The sequence below is a fragment of the Amphiura filiformis genome, chromosome 6 (genome assembly GCF_039555335.1).
Source record: "Amphiura filiformis chromosome 6, Afil_fr2py, whole genome shotgun sequence".
In the NCBI taxonomy this organism is placed as follows: Eukaryota; Metazoa; Echinodermata; class Ophiuroidea; order Amphilepidida; family Amphiuridae; genus Amphiura; species Amphiura filiformis.
The window spans coordinates 10,085,561-10,100,263 of NC_092633.1; the positions used below are offsets into that span (position 1 = coordinate 10,085,561).

At 36.7% G+C, this 14,703-nt stretch overlaps 1 protein-coding gene across 2 annotated transcripts in view; it reads left to right on the forward strand.

Moving 5' to 3' along the window:
• Positions 1–14,703, forward strand: part of LOC140154948 (mitogen-activated protein kinase kinase kinase 2-like) — a 141,542-nt gene that overhangs the window by 57,211 nt on the left and 69,628 nt on the right. The gene's annotated exons all lie outside the window — the stretch shown is intronic.

Below are 14,703 nucleotides of genomic sequence, written 5' to 3' on the forward strand. Positions count from 1 at the left end.
AGTAGGCCTATGCATGCATGTAAGTAGTATTGAGAGAGGGCACTTTCTGAAGGGTAGAGGACGAAATATCAAATTCCTACCAGTTTTAGTGATTGAAAAAAAAAAAAAAAGAAGAGAAAACATGGAAAATGTAAATTGTGCGTTATTGAGTAGGCCCAGGATAGTATATAGTAAGCCTAAGTATAGGCCTGTGATTATTATAGGCAGTGCTTAAATGTGGTTCCTTGGCCTCAAAGCCTGTGAAAATTACTGCCGCCCGTCGATATGTAGGGCCCGTGACATTTTGTCACCAAAGTCAGTATTTAAGACGGACTTAGGTCTATTACTGACTTTAACATATTATCAATCCATGCATGCTTTACCTGAAATTATGAGTCTGAAGTCTTATATCTAAGTGTCAGTGGATCAGTGTAACATTTTAAATTTTGCAAATTCAGTTCGGGCCTTCTTTGGTTTTTGTTTAAAGCAATAATAGTGTAAAAATGATGCACCAAAAACAATTTTCCAAATTTTCCATTTTTAAACTAAATTTTTACACAATAGGCCTAGGCCTAATAATGTAAATAGGCCCTACAGTCCCCATGCAAATGGCTTCAATTGGACCTTCAGTTTGAAAAATAGACAAGTCTTCCTTTTTGCTTCTGCTATGGACATCCACGTGTTATTTTAAAAATAATTGTTTATATTATACAATAGTCATAATGGTGAAAACTTTTCAATGGCTTCAATTAGGATTTCGTTGCACCAATTTGCGGCTGTTTCTAACTAATATAGTACCCAATAATAGTGCTAAAATTGATCCAAAAAATGACAAGTGGCTTCAATTGGGCCTCCATTGTCCAAAGGTTTCTCATCTCTATTGCCCCCGGACGCTGGTTGCCAGGGGTAGCGCTAGAACTAAATACTCCAGTGTCCTCAGGGACCCCCGAACTTGCAGAAAATTAAAAAGTAGGGGTCCGGAGTAGAGTTTACGAGTCCGAGTTACACAAATGCAGCATAAAAGTATGTCTGCAATAGCGCTAGATTGAAAAACTGGGGTCTGCAGGGACCCCTGAACTTGCAGAAAATTTAAAAACAGGGGTCCGAACTCTATTTTGGTGGGTCCGGGACCCCAAAAAGCGACCTAGCGCTACCCCTGCTGGTTGCCCTGATATATAAGATTTGTAGCCCTTTTGTACTTATTAGCCAATATTTGACCATTTTCGTCAAAGTTTTCCCCCTTAAAAGTTGTCTTTCCCACTTTGTTCACCCTCTGAAAAAGTGCTTGCTACGTCACTGCCTCTAAGGGGTCAAAACCCTCTCAAACACCCTCTCCTCCCCACTTTTCTGATAGGGTGGACGTCCCTGTTGGTGCCACATGCCACGGATTCGCCGGTCATTTGTCGGACGTTGAACGATTGAATATAAAACGCCTGCAGGATTATTAGCGCCACAACGCATAGAGAGACGAACGGAATCGGACCCCAAATCCGCACATTTGTCGGACGTTGACCCCAAAATCCGGTCATTTGTCGGACGTTGAACGATCGAATATAAGACGCCTGCAGGATTATTAGCGCCACAACGCATAGAGAAACGAACGGAATCGGACCCCAAATCCGGTCATTTGTCGGACGTTGAACGATCGGATATAAGACGCCTGCAGGATTATTAGCGGCCACAACGCATATAGAGAGACGAACGGAATCGGACCCAAAATCCCACCGAATCTTCTGCCGAACTGGTGATTTTTCCACCGAATAAAATATTTTTGTATTCGGTGATGTACGTTGATCCAGTCCGTCGTAGTGTGACAGACCTATCAACTGTGAGATCATATCAAGATAGTTTTACTAGCCGGATTTCTAATTTTGTCCGAAGTCATTGAATCTTTACACCATACTAAAGGTACATGGCGAGTTACAAAACAATCTGTGAATTAAAATAACAAACTCTCTGGTAAAAGACATTAGGAGTCTTTTAAAACGTTATGCATCATTGCTGGGAAAAATTTGCCTTGTTTATCTAATGAGAGAAAAAATAAACTTTCCTGCTGACTGCACAATCAGAAAAACAGATATATTTAGCAATGACCAAGTCAGGTTTGAAATGGTGTGAGCATGTCCATACCAGGAGAATGACCCGACCAAACCAAAGCATCTATTCTATTGTTTTTGACATACGTATGGACGAAGTGGGTTCTGTACACTGTGAATGGTAGACTAGGTTTGGGGCCCATTTCACAACTTTTCACCCTTCGTAACTCAAGTAACCATTCGTAAAGTTACAAATACCCAATACTAGACATAACTTTATGAAGGGTCCCTATAGTAAATCCCTATTACTTACGAAGGGTACCATTCGTAACTAAGTCAAGTGAAATGGAACTTTGGACTCATCGTAAGTTACAAACGATTTCGAGACTTACAAAGCTTCGTAAAATTGAGTGAAATGGACCCGTGGACCTGTAACCACTAAAGGGTCAGTCCATGTCAAAACAGACTGAGTGTACACCCACCCTCTTGGATTATGCCCTCCTTTGGCTCAGGGGTACCTTTCATGGACCCCTAGGTGAGGTCACAAGAAAAAATTCAAATTCAATTTAGTTTCGAATGGCGGGCCATCTAAGTTTGGCGACCTTGACCAAAATTGGGAATTTAAGGTGTCCAAATGACAAAGCGCTCTCTTTGAGAGGCATTTTCTTCTTAATTAAATCAGTTGTGACCCTCTTTTTGAATGTGGTCACTCACTGGCTGTGTCTGAAATGCCGAATGCCAAAAAAGATTGATTTCGAATTTCGTTGGGATTTCAGAGGGGGTCAAAATCAGCACTTCGTACTGTTCAATCAAATTATCTTTGATTTTGAAGGACCCATGATAATGCCACAGTGCACTTATAGGTCCTAATTATGTTCAGAATGGATTAACCATGTGCCAATGTCTATGAGCAATTCAAAAAAAGAGAAATTTCTAGACCCCCTACAGAATTTTAGGCCCCCCTAAAGTGGTTCAGCCACAAATGACGCTTAAAATCGGCAAATTTTGACACCTAATAACTTTAGGTGTACACCAGATATGAATTTCTAGTCTTTTGCATCTGAAAGAATGTAGTCTAATGTTACTAGGAACATAAGATTTGTTTTGTATTTTTGTGTTTTGATACTTTCAAAAGGTCGTTGACCTATGAACATTTTTCGTCATAGCGCCCTCCTGAAAGGTCTGACACATAACAAACTATACATTTTGGAATCCTCATGACCATACGAGTAATTTGATATATTACTTGACATAATTGGGAGCATTCTGAAAATCTGACCCCCATAACCTGTACTTTGCATGTGCATCGTTGCCAGGAAGTGCATTTTTGACCCCCTTAAAAATCCATACAGAGGATTATAAAGTAGTTTTTTCTTGTTACTTAACTCAAGAGCAACTTGAAATATCAGGATAAATAATACAAATGGCTATAAAGTGATCAAATATATAAAAAGTATCATACTAAAATTGGCATTTTGTACCGTATCCTGTATGCATGGTATGTTAGGCAAAAATGACTATTTTTGAAAGCGTCAACTTAATACTAAAACACAAAAAATACAAAACAAATCATATGTTCCTAGTAACATTAAACTACATTCTTTCAGATGCAAAAGGCTAGAAATTCATATCTGGTGTACACCTAAAGTTATTAGGGGTCAAAATTTGCCGACTTTAAGTGCCATTTGTGGCTGAACCACTTTAGGGGTGGCCTAAAATTCTGTAGGGGTCTAGAAATTTCTCTTTTTTTTGAATTGCTCATAGACATTGGCATATGGTTAATCCATTCTGAACATAATTAGGACCTATACGTGCACTGTGACATTATCATGGGTCCTTCAAAATCAAGATAATTTGATTGAACAGTACGAAGTGCTGATTTTGACCCCCTCTGAAATCCCAATGAAATTCCGAAATCTATCTTTTTTGGCATTAGGTATTTCAGACACAGCCAGTGAGTGACCACATTCAAAAAGAGGATCACAACTGATTCAATTAAGAAGAAAGTGCCCCTCAAAGAGAGCACTTTGTCATTTGGACCCCTTAAATTCACAATTTTGGTCAAGGTCGCCAAACTTTGATTGCCCGCCATTCGCAAACGAAATGGAATTTGAATTCTTTTCTTGTGACCTCACCTAGGGATCCATGAAAGGTACCCCTGAGCCAAAGGAGAGCATAATCCAAGAGGGTGGGTGTACACTCAATCTGTTTCGACATGGACTGACCCTAAAGTGTAACCCTTATACATTTACACCCCTACCCGTCAAGTGACCTGTTCAGGGATACAGGTCACCACTTCTTTTTAATTATTAGTCTATTTTAATGATATGGGTGAAATACAAAAAAAAGCAATATATTCATGGTACCAAATTTTCGCAATTGTGCTAGAACTTAAATCTTTGGTTACTGTTGGCAAATTGATACATTACATGTATCTTAAAGGCAGCATCATGCAAGAGTAACATATATGGCTCATTCTTGTATTATGGGGTCCAATGGTGTCCAGTTATGACCGACACATAATTTGCCCTGAATTTTGAAAACTGTAACAGGTATTTGGCCTATTTGTAATTTTTTATACAAAACAAGTGGGTTATTACTAAAACTTTCAAAAAAGAAATTGTTAACAGCTATTTTTAATTTTTATTACATGTAAGGTCTCGAAAATCATGGACACCACTTGTGACAAAAAAGATCATCTACATCTGGTTGCCTGTTAGTTTCATTTATATATGACCATTGCTTATTTTTTTTGGTCTTATTTAGTGAATAGGATGTATACTAAAATTGTTTTATGAAAGAAATGTTAGCGACAAAACATCTGTTAACAAAGACAGCGCTTACGCAAAGTACATATTTTGGTGTCCGTGTTATGCGCGACGTTATGACCGACATGTAAAAATGCAAAATGTGCTATATTTTTTTAAAATGGGGTAATTTGTAAACAACAAATACTTCAAATGATATATTATGACATGTTTAAATATATGACTGACAAATGGAAATTGCAAAATAAGTTGAATTAAAGTTAAAGCTGGATATTGTACGACAAACTGGACACCGAGTTATGACCGACACATGAAAATGAATAATATGTCATAATTTTTAAAAATTGGGTATCTGATAAACAATGAATACTTAAAACAACAGTGTGATATGTTTAGATAAATTTGCAGGTCAAATACACTTTTCAAAGTATGACATAATTACAGATAGCTTGTTATTGTCAGTCATAACTGGACACCAAATATTTTGGTGTCCAGTTATCTGCTATACCACTGGGCACCTTAAATTCTCTCATGTGCACAAAATTGATGTTATAGAAAGTCATCCACTTATCTATTATGCCACACTTGTGCTGGCCCCACATAAAATGGCAACTTTTAATCTAAACTGACAGAAATTGTACAAAACAGGCCCAATAATTAACTTTTGGGTCAATTTTTGACCATGTATTTTGACCAAAATGCAAATATGCTGTTTTGAAGGTTACAGCAACTTCTTATATAAATGTTATTTTATTTTTACATTATAAAAGCTCCTAAACCACATTTAACTTGCAACTTTTTAGCCATTTTGGCATTTATATTTTTTGTTTAGCAGGGGTTAAAACATGTTTGGTGTCCGGTTATGCGCGACATTTTAGAGTGATTTCTCCACAGTTATGTGCTTGCATACCATAGGCGTGCATGAGGGGGGGGTGTTACGGTGTGAAACACCCCTTGGATCTGTCCAAAAAATTAAAATGGGGGGAGAAAAGGCAAAGAAAGAGAGAGAGACAGAGAGAGAGATGGTGAGAGAGAGAGAGAGAGGGGGGGGGGGGGGAAATGGGAAGAGGAGAGGAGGGAGATGAGCAAGGCAGGCCTATATATTCCATAACTACCCCGCCCACACAAATTTATCTCACCCCTAGGCCTATACCCGGTATTGACCAGCAACGTACGTAAATGTGTCAATACATGTTAACACCCCCACATCATTACACCTTTACCCTGGCAACGTCGTGCGTAAAGGTTTTAATTGTTAATTGACATGGATATAGGGCCTTATGATGTTAAAACCAACACCTCTCCACATCACACCCCACACCCTACCCCGGACCCTACCCCGCAACATACGTAAAGGTTTTAATTGTGCAAATTGAGTTCGGGCCCTTTTTTCTGTTTGAAGCAATGATTTAAATAGTGTAAAAATTATGCACCAAATGGCTTCAATCGGACCTTCATTTTGCAAATTTTTAGAACTTCTGCAGGAGGCAAAACTCTTGTTCACGAAAGGCTTCATGTACCGTTATTTCACCAATTTTCGGCTTTTTCAAACTAAAATTGTACACACTAATCATGCTAATAGTCCCAAAATGATCCACCAAATCGCTTCAATTAGGTCTTCATTTTGCAAAAGTTTCTTAATTCTGAGGGGGAATGTGGCCCCTCAGAATTAAGAAACTTTTGCGTAGTGGATAAACAAGCAGCCATTTTTGATTCTGCTTTCGACATTTACCAATTTGTGTTTAACACAATTTTTAGGCCTACAACTGAAGAGAAAACTTGTTCACGAAAGGCTTCATGGACCGTCATTTCACAAATGTTCGGCTTTTTCAATTTAAAATTTTACACACTAATAGTGCGAAAATCGTCTACCAAATCGCTTCAATTAGGTCTTCATTTTCCAAAAGTTTCTTAATTCTAAGGGGGGCACATCCCCCCTCAGACACCCCCCTGCACAGTGGATAAACAAGCAGCCATTTTTGATTCTCAGTGCTTTCGATATTTACCAATTTGTGTTTAATACAATTTATAGGCCTACAACTGAAGAAAAAACTTGTTCACGAAAGGCTTCATGGACCGTCATTTCACAAATTTTCGGCTTTTTCAATTAAAAATTTTACACACTAATAGTGCCAAAATTGTCCACCAAATCGCTTCAATTAGGTCTTCATTTTCCAAAAGTTTCTAATTCTGAGGGGGGCACATCCCCCCTCAGACTCCCCTGCGTCGCGCAGGCGCGACGGGATGACCACTACGCGGCCATTTCTTTATTTTAGTATTTTTATCATCACACCCCCCTTGAAAAATTCCTGCGTACGCGCATGCTTCGTACAGATTTCTGGGCAATCATCGCTGAAAATATTTTGCAGATTTTGAAAGAGTATATAATTCCACTCAATTTAAGCTAACTTTTGACATTAATATTCAATTTTGAAAATTTGACTGTATGTCACACCATTGGACCCCATAATACAAGAATGAGCCATATACATATGTTTATGCGAAGATAAAAATATGCCAATCCATGCCATTCTCAAAAATATCATGGATGCAAAAATATCTTGCTGAAGATTTTGAGCTGTTACTGGGAATTTCCAGGGTTGTGGTATTCTGTTTTATTCAGTTAAACAAACTATGAATGAACTGGGCTATAAAGCATAAAGAGATAGATAAATACTGGTGTTGTATGTGTTTCTATGCATACACATTATATGTTGTGGTACTCACTGGGTATTCTAAGCAACTGCAACAATGGGTATGAAGTCTAAAAGCTGATTTGGGAAGCATAGGCCTTGAAATAAGACAACATTTTTGCAGGCACTGCATCCAGGTCTTCATTTAGCCCTACTTTCAGGACTCCAAGTTGCTTTAGTATATAATCCAGAGAGGTTGCATCAGTTCGCTTCGGCTGCTCATGCTACGCGCTCACCCTTCGTCCTCACTAAGTATGTTGTGGCAACTTGTGTGTAAAACATCAAAGAGATATAGGGGCTCACTATCCTTGCATATTTTGGGTATTTTTGCGATTTGAGGCTGGGGAAACAAGAAAAACAACAAAATACATACAGCAGCAGTTGCATTGTCCAATTGTCTTGTCATTTAACTTTGTCAAAGTTACTGGCTCTTTTGCTGATGATATGCATGTTTTTAGGTCAGTCAATTGCCCTCCAATAAAATCCTAGTTGATCCTTTCACTTTATTGTGTCTGACAAAGACTTCTGCATTTAAAAAGAATTGTATGCAGTGAATTGTATTAGACCATGACTGGGTAAATGGCTGTGTGAGGGAAAGTTTATCTCAAGTTGTGACATTGGTTATTGCTACATGTAGGGGGAAAGTAAAATGTGCATTTTGTTTGATCTGATAGAGAAGTTTGTTGGTTCAAACATGGTTTAAGTCCGATGTATACTCCACTTCGCGAGAAGCTGTGATGAAAAAATTAATTCGCAGCTTCGCGCGAAGGCATTCATGTATACTTCATCAAAATATCGCCGAGTATCGCGAAGAATTGTTGCCCACTCTGTGTTTTCATATAGAAACTTCGATGCCCTACCCCCCAAAAGTTGAACCAAATCAAACTCTCCGCGAAGCGAAGAAACCTGGTAATATTCAGTTCGGATTTCTGTTTCTCCCATGGCACATTTCAAATTGGGTTTATAATTTATACAACGAGAATGCTCATTCCTAGATGGAAGGGACACAAATCCATCAGTTCTATAATGTGTAGGCCTACATGTAGGCCTAGTATTATTGTGTTAGAATATAAAAGTGCAATGTTGTCAGAGTTTAATATTTGGAGCAAGGCCACAGGGTTGAATTTTACACTATTTGTTGGTCCATTTCCATGGTTGGTCATAACTATAGAAACAGATTGTATATTTTTATTCCATTTCTGTTCTGCTAAATGATTTTCAACAACATTTCTACTCATAGAAATTGAATTCATTGTTACAATTACATAAAGTAAAGTGCATATTAAGTTTATCTAGGGGTCACTAGGTCTCCTGAATTTATCAATAATGGATATAAGCTTTTTATTTTCATATACATACAGGCCAGGGATGCCAGTTTTCAGGCAATTGCCTGATTTCCTGCTTTTGTTACTTCAAATGTCCAGAATTATATTTATTTCTAGCCTGTTTGAGGATTTATATAGTCCAAATTTGCACACTTTTCAGGCTTTTACTGCAAATTCACTTTAGGCTAATGCCATCCCTGATAGGCATACATGTAGGGCCTAGATTTTTTCCATGATTTTTCAGTTTTGCCTTAGGAATATTGCACAAGTTCATATTTTGCCAAATTGATCTGAGGCCTGCATGTATATTTTACTGCTGGGGTGTTTGCTTGTGTATGTCCAGCAATTTCATAAACCATCACAATTGCAGCAGGGCATAAAGTAGGCCTGCCACAAAATATTTTCTCCCCCAATTTTTGTTCCATGCGTGTATCAATATGGCGGTCGAGTCATGGTTTTATGATTTTAATTCTGTCGTAAAGTTACATACTTTTTCACATTAATTATGACATTCAAATCTTTTTTTTCTTCAATATTTTAGATCAAAAAATTCAGCAATCATGACTAAATAAATAGTTTGTGCAAAATGAAAATTATAAATGTTTGTGTGAATGGAAATATCACAAATCATGTCTCTAAACATTTCAGGTTTTGCTGTATTTTAATTTCGTGTATTTCACAAGATTTTTCAGTTCCTGTTATTAGAATTGCCCAATTGTATTGTGAATTAATACACACACAAGATTCCTAGGGATATTCGGATTTGCTCGGAATGTGCTTGAGGCAATCGTTGTCATTTGAGCGCGTCATCTCATACCTGACGCATTTGAGAGATGCACTTGACGCGACCTGCATGCGATACTTTTAACGCTTCAAATGAGACGCAGAATCATTTTCATTCGTTTCCGCGCACTGTCTGCAAGGACCCGAATACCCCCAATTTTCTCCCCATAGCTGACGGCGCTAATTATATGTGGCGGTATAGGGAGTCCAGGTTCTCTGATTTTAATTCTGTGATCTTTACAGGAACACAATGTTTAGGTGACGACATTAGGCTACATAATACATGAATAAAAATAGAAACTGGGTCACTGCAGAAATGGAACTTGCAAAAAAGTCTTCTCACAAATTCCGTTATAAATAAGCCCATAGTAATTCAGATTGTACATATCAATTTGTTTGTTTAGTTCATGCCACAATGCTTGTTGACTTTGTGGTATGTTCTGAAACTTGTAGATCGGATTGAAGTCATGTAGTAATAATAATATTCACATTCTAGTTCAACAGTTGTAAAGTTCATGATCAAACTTATATTTATTTATCACTCTCACAGGCAAAATCTAGTCCTACAACCTTACATTCTAAGGGCTGCTACAGACTTTTTAGTGGGTTTTGAATATATCGTTGATCCAATATACTGTAAAAACTTGACAGTTAGCATATGTGCTTACTTTCGAGGGCTTTTAAAACATGCAAACATGAATTGAAGAGCCCCATCCACAAAAGTTTCAAGGGTTTTGAGCAAATCATCGATATACATAGTTATACATGTATATACGAACAAGTAAACCTGTAAATGTGTGTCTCAACCCCAGTAGCTCAGTTGATAAAGCGCTGGACATGTTTTCAAAAGCGCTAGATAGTAAGCACTTTTCGCCAGCCCATACGCGGGCTGGTATCTATTTCTGAGATTGGGTTTGTATGCTCAAGAGATTAACTTTATTGGTATTGGTAAGAATTATTTTATTTTACTTTTTGAGGTGGAATGTTTTAAAATTATTGTTATTCGATTTGTAAGGAAAAGTAAGTATGTTTTGCCGTTTCAACGAATGAAAACGAGTGAGTATTACCAAAGTTATGTTTGAACTAATTATGACTTTAAAAGTTCTAGGTATAGGCCTAAATGTAACAATAATAGTTAATATACAGCATCATATGGTCAGCAGAAGAAAACCTGACATCACCTATGATGTCATATCAGTGTCCTTGACCGGGGGTCCTTACTTACTGAACAGCGTGATATCATGTTGATAACAGATCTATAGAATCAAAATCTTCATCATATCCCCGGATCATATCACAGATTCTCAACAATCTGTGATCATGTGGACCATATTGATGTGAAAGTAGTTCTCTATCATATCCTGTGTCGTTTTATGGATAAAAATGACTCAAAATGTTATTGATGAAATGGTTGCTATCATCAACATCAGTTTTGTCTTTTCAACGGGAAAAATCCGATGCAAAATAAAGTTTTTAGGGCCTAGCTATAATATGGGCATAATTTAATTATTTATGCATGTAGGCCTATAGTATTGAACAATGTACCCCATTTGACATGCACTTATAGATAAATAAATTGTCTTACTTTATTAATTTAATAACTTCTTTATTATAAATAAAATGACACATAACTATTTGATTCATAAAATTACATTCAACAAAATGATTGAAGAGAAAACACACAAGGCACTAGGCAGACTGTTATAGAACGGAGTAGGTAAGATGCCATGTCCATAGCTTCATGGAGTTTCCGACTAGCAATCAACATGATCAGCACATTCAGAAAAACACAGTTTAAGAGTGAAGATTGTAGTGAGTAACCAGTCCTTTATAAATGTGCTGGCCACTATCTATTATAATATAGTAGGCTTAAACTATACATTGCGAATTAATTAAGTTATTTTAAAATAAAATGTACATGTAAGTTAACTCAAACCGGCAGTGTATTTGTGAAGTGGTATATCGAAAGCAGTGAAATCGGACATTCCTAAGCGAAGATATTGAGTTCGTAAGTTCTGGTATTACAAAATTGGAAATTGAGATATCGTGGGTAAAAAGCTGAAAAGACAAAAAAACAAAACAACAACAACAACAAAAAAACCAAAAAAAAAAACCCAGACCAGAACAATTTGGAGTAATGAATTAAAAGAGTTGACATGAGATTAGGAATTAATGTTTTCTGCTGTTTCAGTGTGCATGTTCTCATCGTTGATGGTTTGGTGGACTGTCATGTAGATGTAAGCGTGATCCTAAAAATGCCTTTCACATTGACCAAAACTAATTACAAGACCTCTTCTACATTGAGGCTGGCTTTCCTTTTAAAGGGAATTTTTATTATTTATTATGCTATAAACTATCAAGTTTTTATAGTATACTGGTATTTAATCTATTCACATTCTATTTCCATTAATGTTTAACATTAGAAGACACACATTACTGGAAATAGAATAGGAATTGATTAAATAACGAAGGCATGTTGCATCAAATATTCTAGGTGGATTATTCGGAGTCTATGGCTACTAATTCTATTCTATTTCTACTAAACCAAAGCTATGTTCTAAATGAGAAGACATTCACTGGACTAGAGAGATCAATAACTGTTTAGTTCTTAGTTCTTGTGTAAGCCAGGTTCAGACTGTTCTGTGGTAAGTCTGTGGGGAAGTTAACTCTAGACTTAGAGTTATCATGGTAGTGATTGTGAAGATGTGCTATGTGATAACTATCATAAGCTTATCACGGAGGTAACTAAACTCAAAGAGTACTTCCTTGAGTTATCTAGCTATCAGGAAGCATTAGCGTCTGCTGTGCCAATGTCTATAGTTGTGGATGAAGTGAACATGGTGAACTGGTTTGGATAATCACTACATTATTTGTTGGCCCTATAATAGCCCAAATGTACAATGTATGTAGTTTTCATTTCATCAAGGTCCAAATATTTTCTTCATTCAATGGTGCTCCTAATCTGTATACAAACACACATAGTGCAGTTGTATTGCGATTGTTGAATTAAGTCATTGATATTTGCTATAGCATGAAGTGCATAATGATATTCATATTTGCTCAGGCCAATGACAATTGAATTATTGCAAATTTTCATATCAATACTGGTGCATGATAAAATGTATTTTGTAAGAATGTCATGAATTTAGTAAGGTTTCATTCACAAGTAAATGTGAAAAATCCTAAATGCTAAAATAAGATGATGAGCGCCTAAATGTCATATTTCAATTCAGCATCAATTCAGCCTTAATAAGCATGCAAATATGCAAATTAAGTCTGGTTTTAAGGTTTGGTCACTATTCTAAGGCCATAGAAACATATAAAATTTATGACCCAAATTCTATAAAAGAGCTGTGAAACTGAAGTCATGAAATATTGTTCAAAATTTAGTTGTGAGCACTTTTCAGCTATTTGCCACAACTAACAATGTACACAAAGTTTGATTTGTTTCAAATTTAAGACTGATGATCAGGGTTCTTATCCCTACAAAAGAAGCCTGTATAGATGCAAAATGCATACATGTAGCCTACGTGTACAAGTAACCAAGCTTTTTTTTCTGGGGGAAGGGGGAAATGAGGGAGCGAAGTAAAATCTTGGGAGGATGCAAAAGTCTGAAAATTTGCCTAAATTTTGGGATATTTTGCACGAAGTAGTGGGATTCTTAGTGAATGTTTTTGTTCTGACAGCAGAAAAGAGTAGTCTACTTCATAGCCCCTTTTGAAATTCATACTTTAATATCAACTCTTCTCACAATGATGACAAGTTCAGAATGAGAACTGCTCCCATCTGAACACCTCGATGTCCAAAGAAACCTTTTTCTCTGGGCAGAGCGGTCACTGGGGATGTGTTACGTTTTATGGAAGGGCATAGCTGGGGTGATTTGTTTATCAAAAGGGATGACAAAGCAGTCTACGGAAGATGCCCCTTTGCCTCTCTGGCACCACCTCTGCCTGCATGGTAAGAATTTGGCGAAACTAAGATTCCGCAAAGTAATTTTCAAAAAGGATTTCATTAATATGCAAAGTGAATTGGGAGTTAATTCAGATTCATAACTTTTGAGCCTGGTAGACTTTTGCCTGAGTCAAATAACTCTTTCCAAATCTATACAACATTGATTTGTCAGAGATGAGCTTGTAATTGTTTACAATTGAAGTGCATTTTAAAATGCTACTACAACTTCGCTGAGCTCCTTTCATAGTATGCCAAGCCATGGAGATAGCAATTATTGGTTGTTTATAAGAAATATAAATATACCATTTTCCTGTTTGTTTCAAATGTTTCCTTGAATTTTAGAAATCCTGTCCCGAATTTACTATACGACAAAGCTAAAAACACCAGCATGTTGACAGCACTGATGTGCTAACTAACATACTCACAATCCAGGTTGACATACCACTTCTTGTGAAAATTCCCCTATTTCCCTTTCTAACTCAAATAAATCACTTTTGGAGACTTTGTGGACAAGTTTAACTGATATGCAGAATTTAAGTATTCAAATTTAATAGCAAGCATTGGAACAACTTAATCTCACCAAAGTATCACCCTGAATAGGAGATCAAGACTCAGACCTGAAACTTTTCCTCTTTTTAGCGGATTTCGGCTTTTTATGTTGATCAAATTTACTTGTTTACTTCTATTTTTAGCCCAATTTGAGCAATTTTACCCCAATTTTGAGCATTTTCAGCATTTTTCACCAAAGGTTAGTTTCAGGTCTGAAGACTCAAATTTGGTATTGTAAAAACGAGAGATGTTTTTACGCTTTTCGTAATGTTAGTTCACAGCTAGTTCTGCAATCGCTAATTGAAAACCTGTGAAATAAAAATAGTTTTGATCTAAGGGTTCACTATTTATAGTTGTTATGACAGGCATAAACATTACATTTTCCTGTTTGAACAGAAATTCCTCTGTTTTGTTTTTTGGTCAAATTTCTGTGTTTTTATGTATTTTTGTTTGGGGTATTTGGGGATTTGTTTATATGTTTCCTGTTTTTGCCCCATAATTTTCCTGTTTTATTTTTGAAATTCATCCTAATGTCTGGTTATAACCAAGTACAACATTGTTTATAATTGTAATAACCAGAATTTATTTCCCTTGGCACACCTTACATGGATTGCTGATC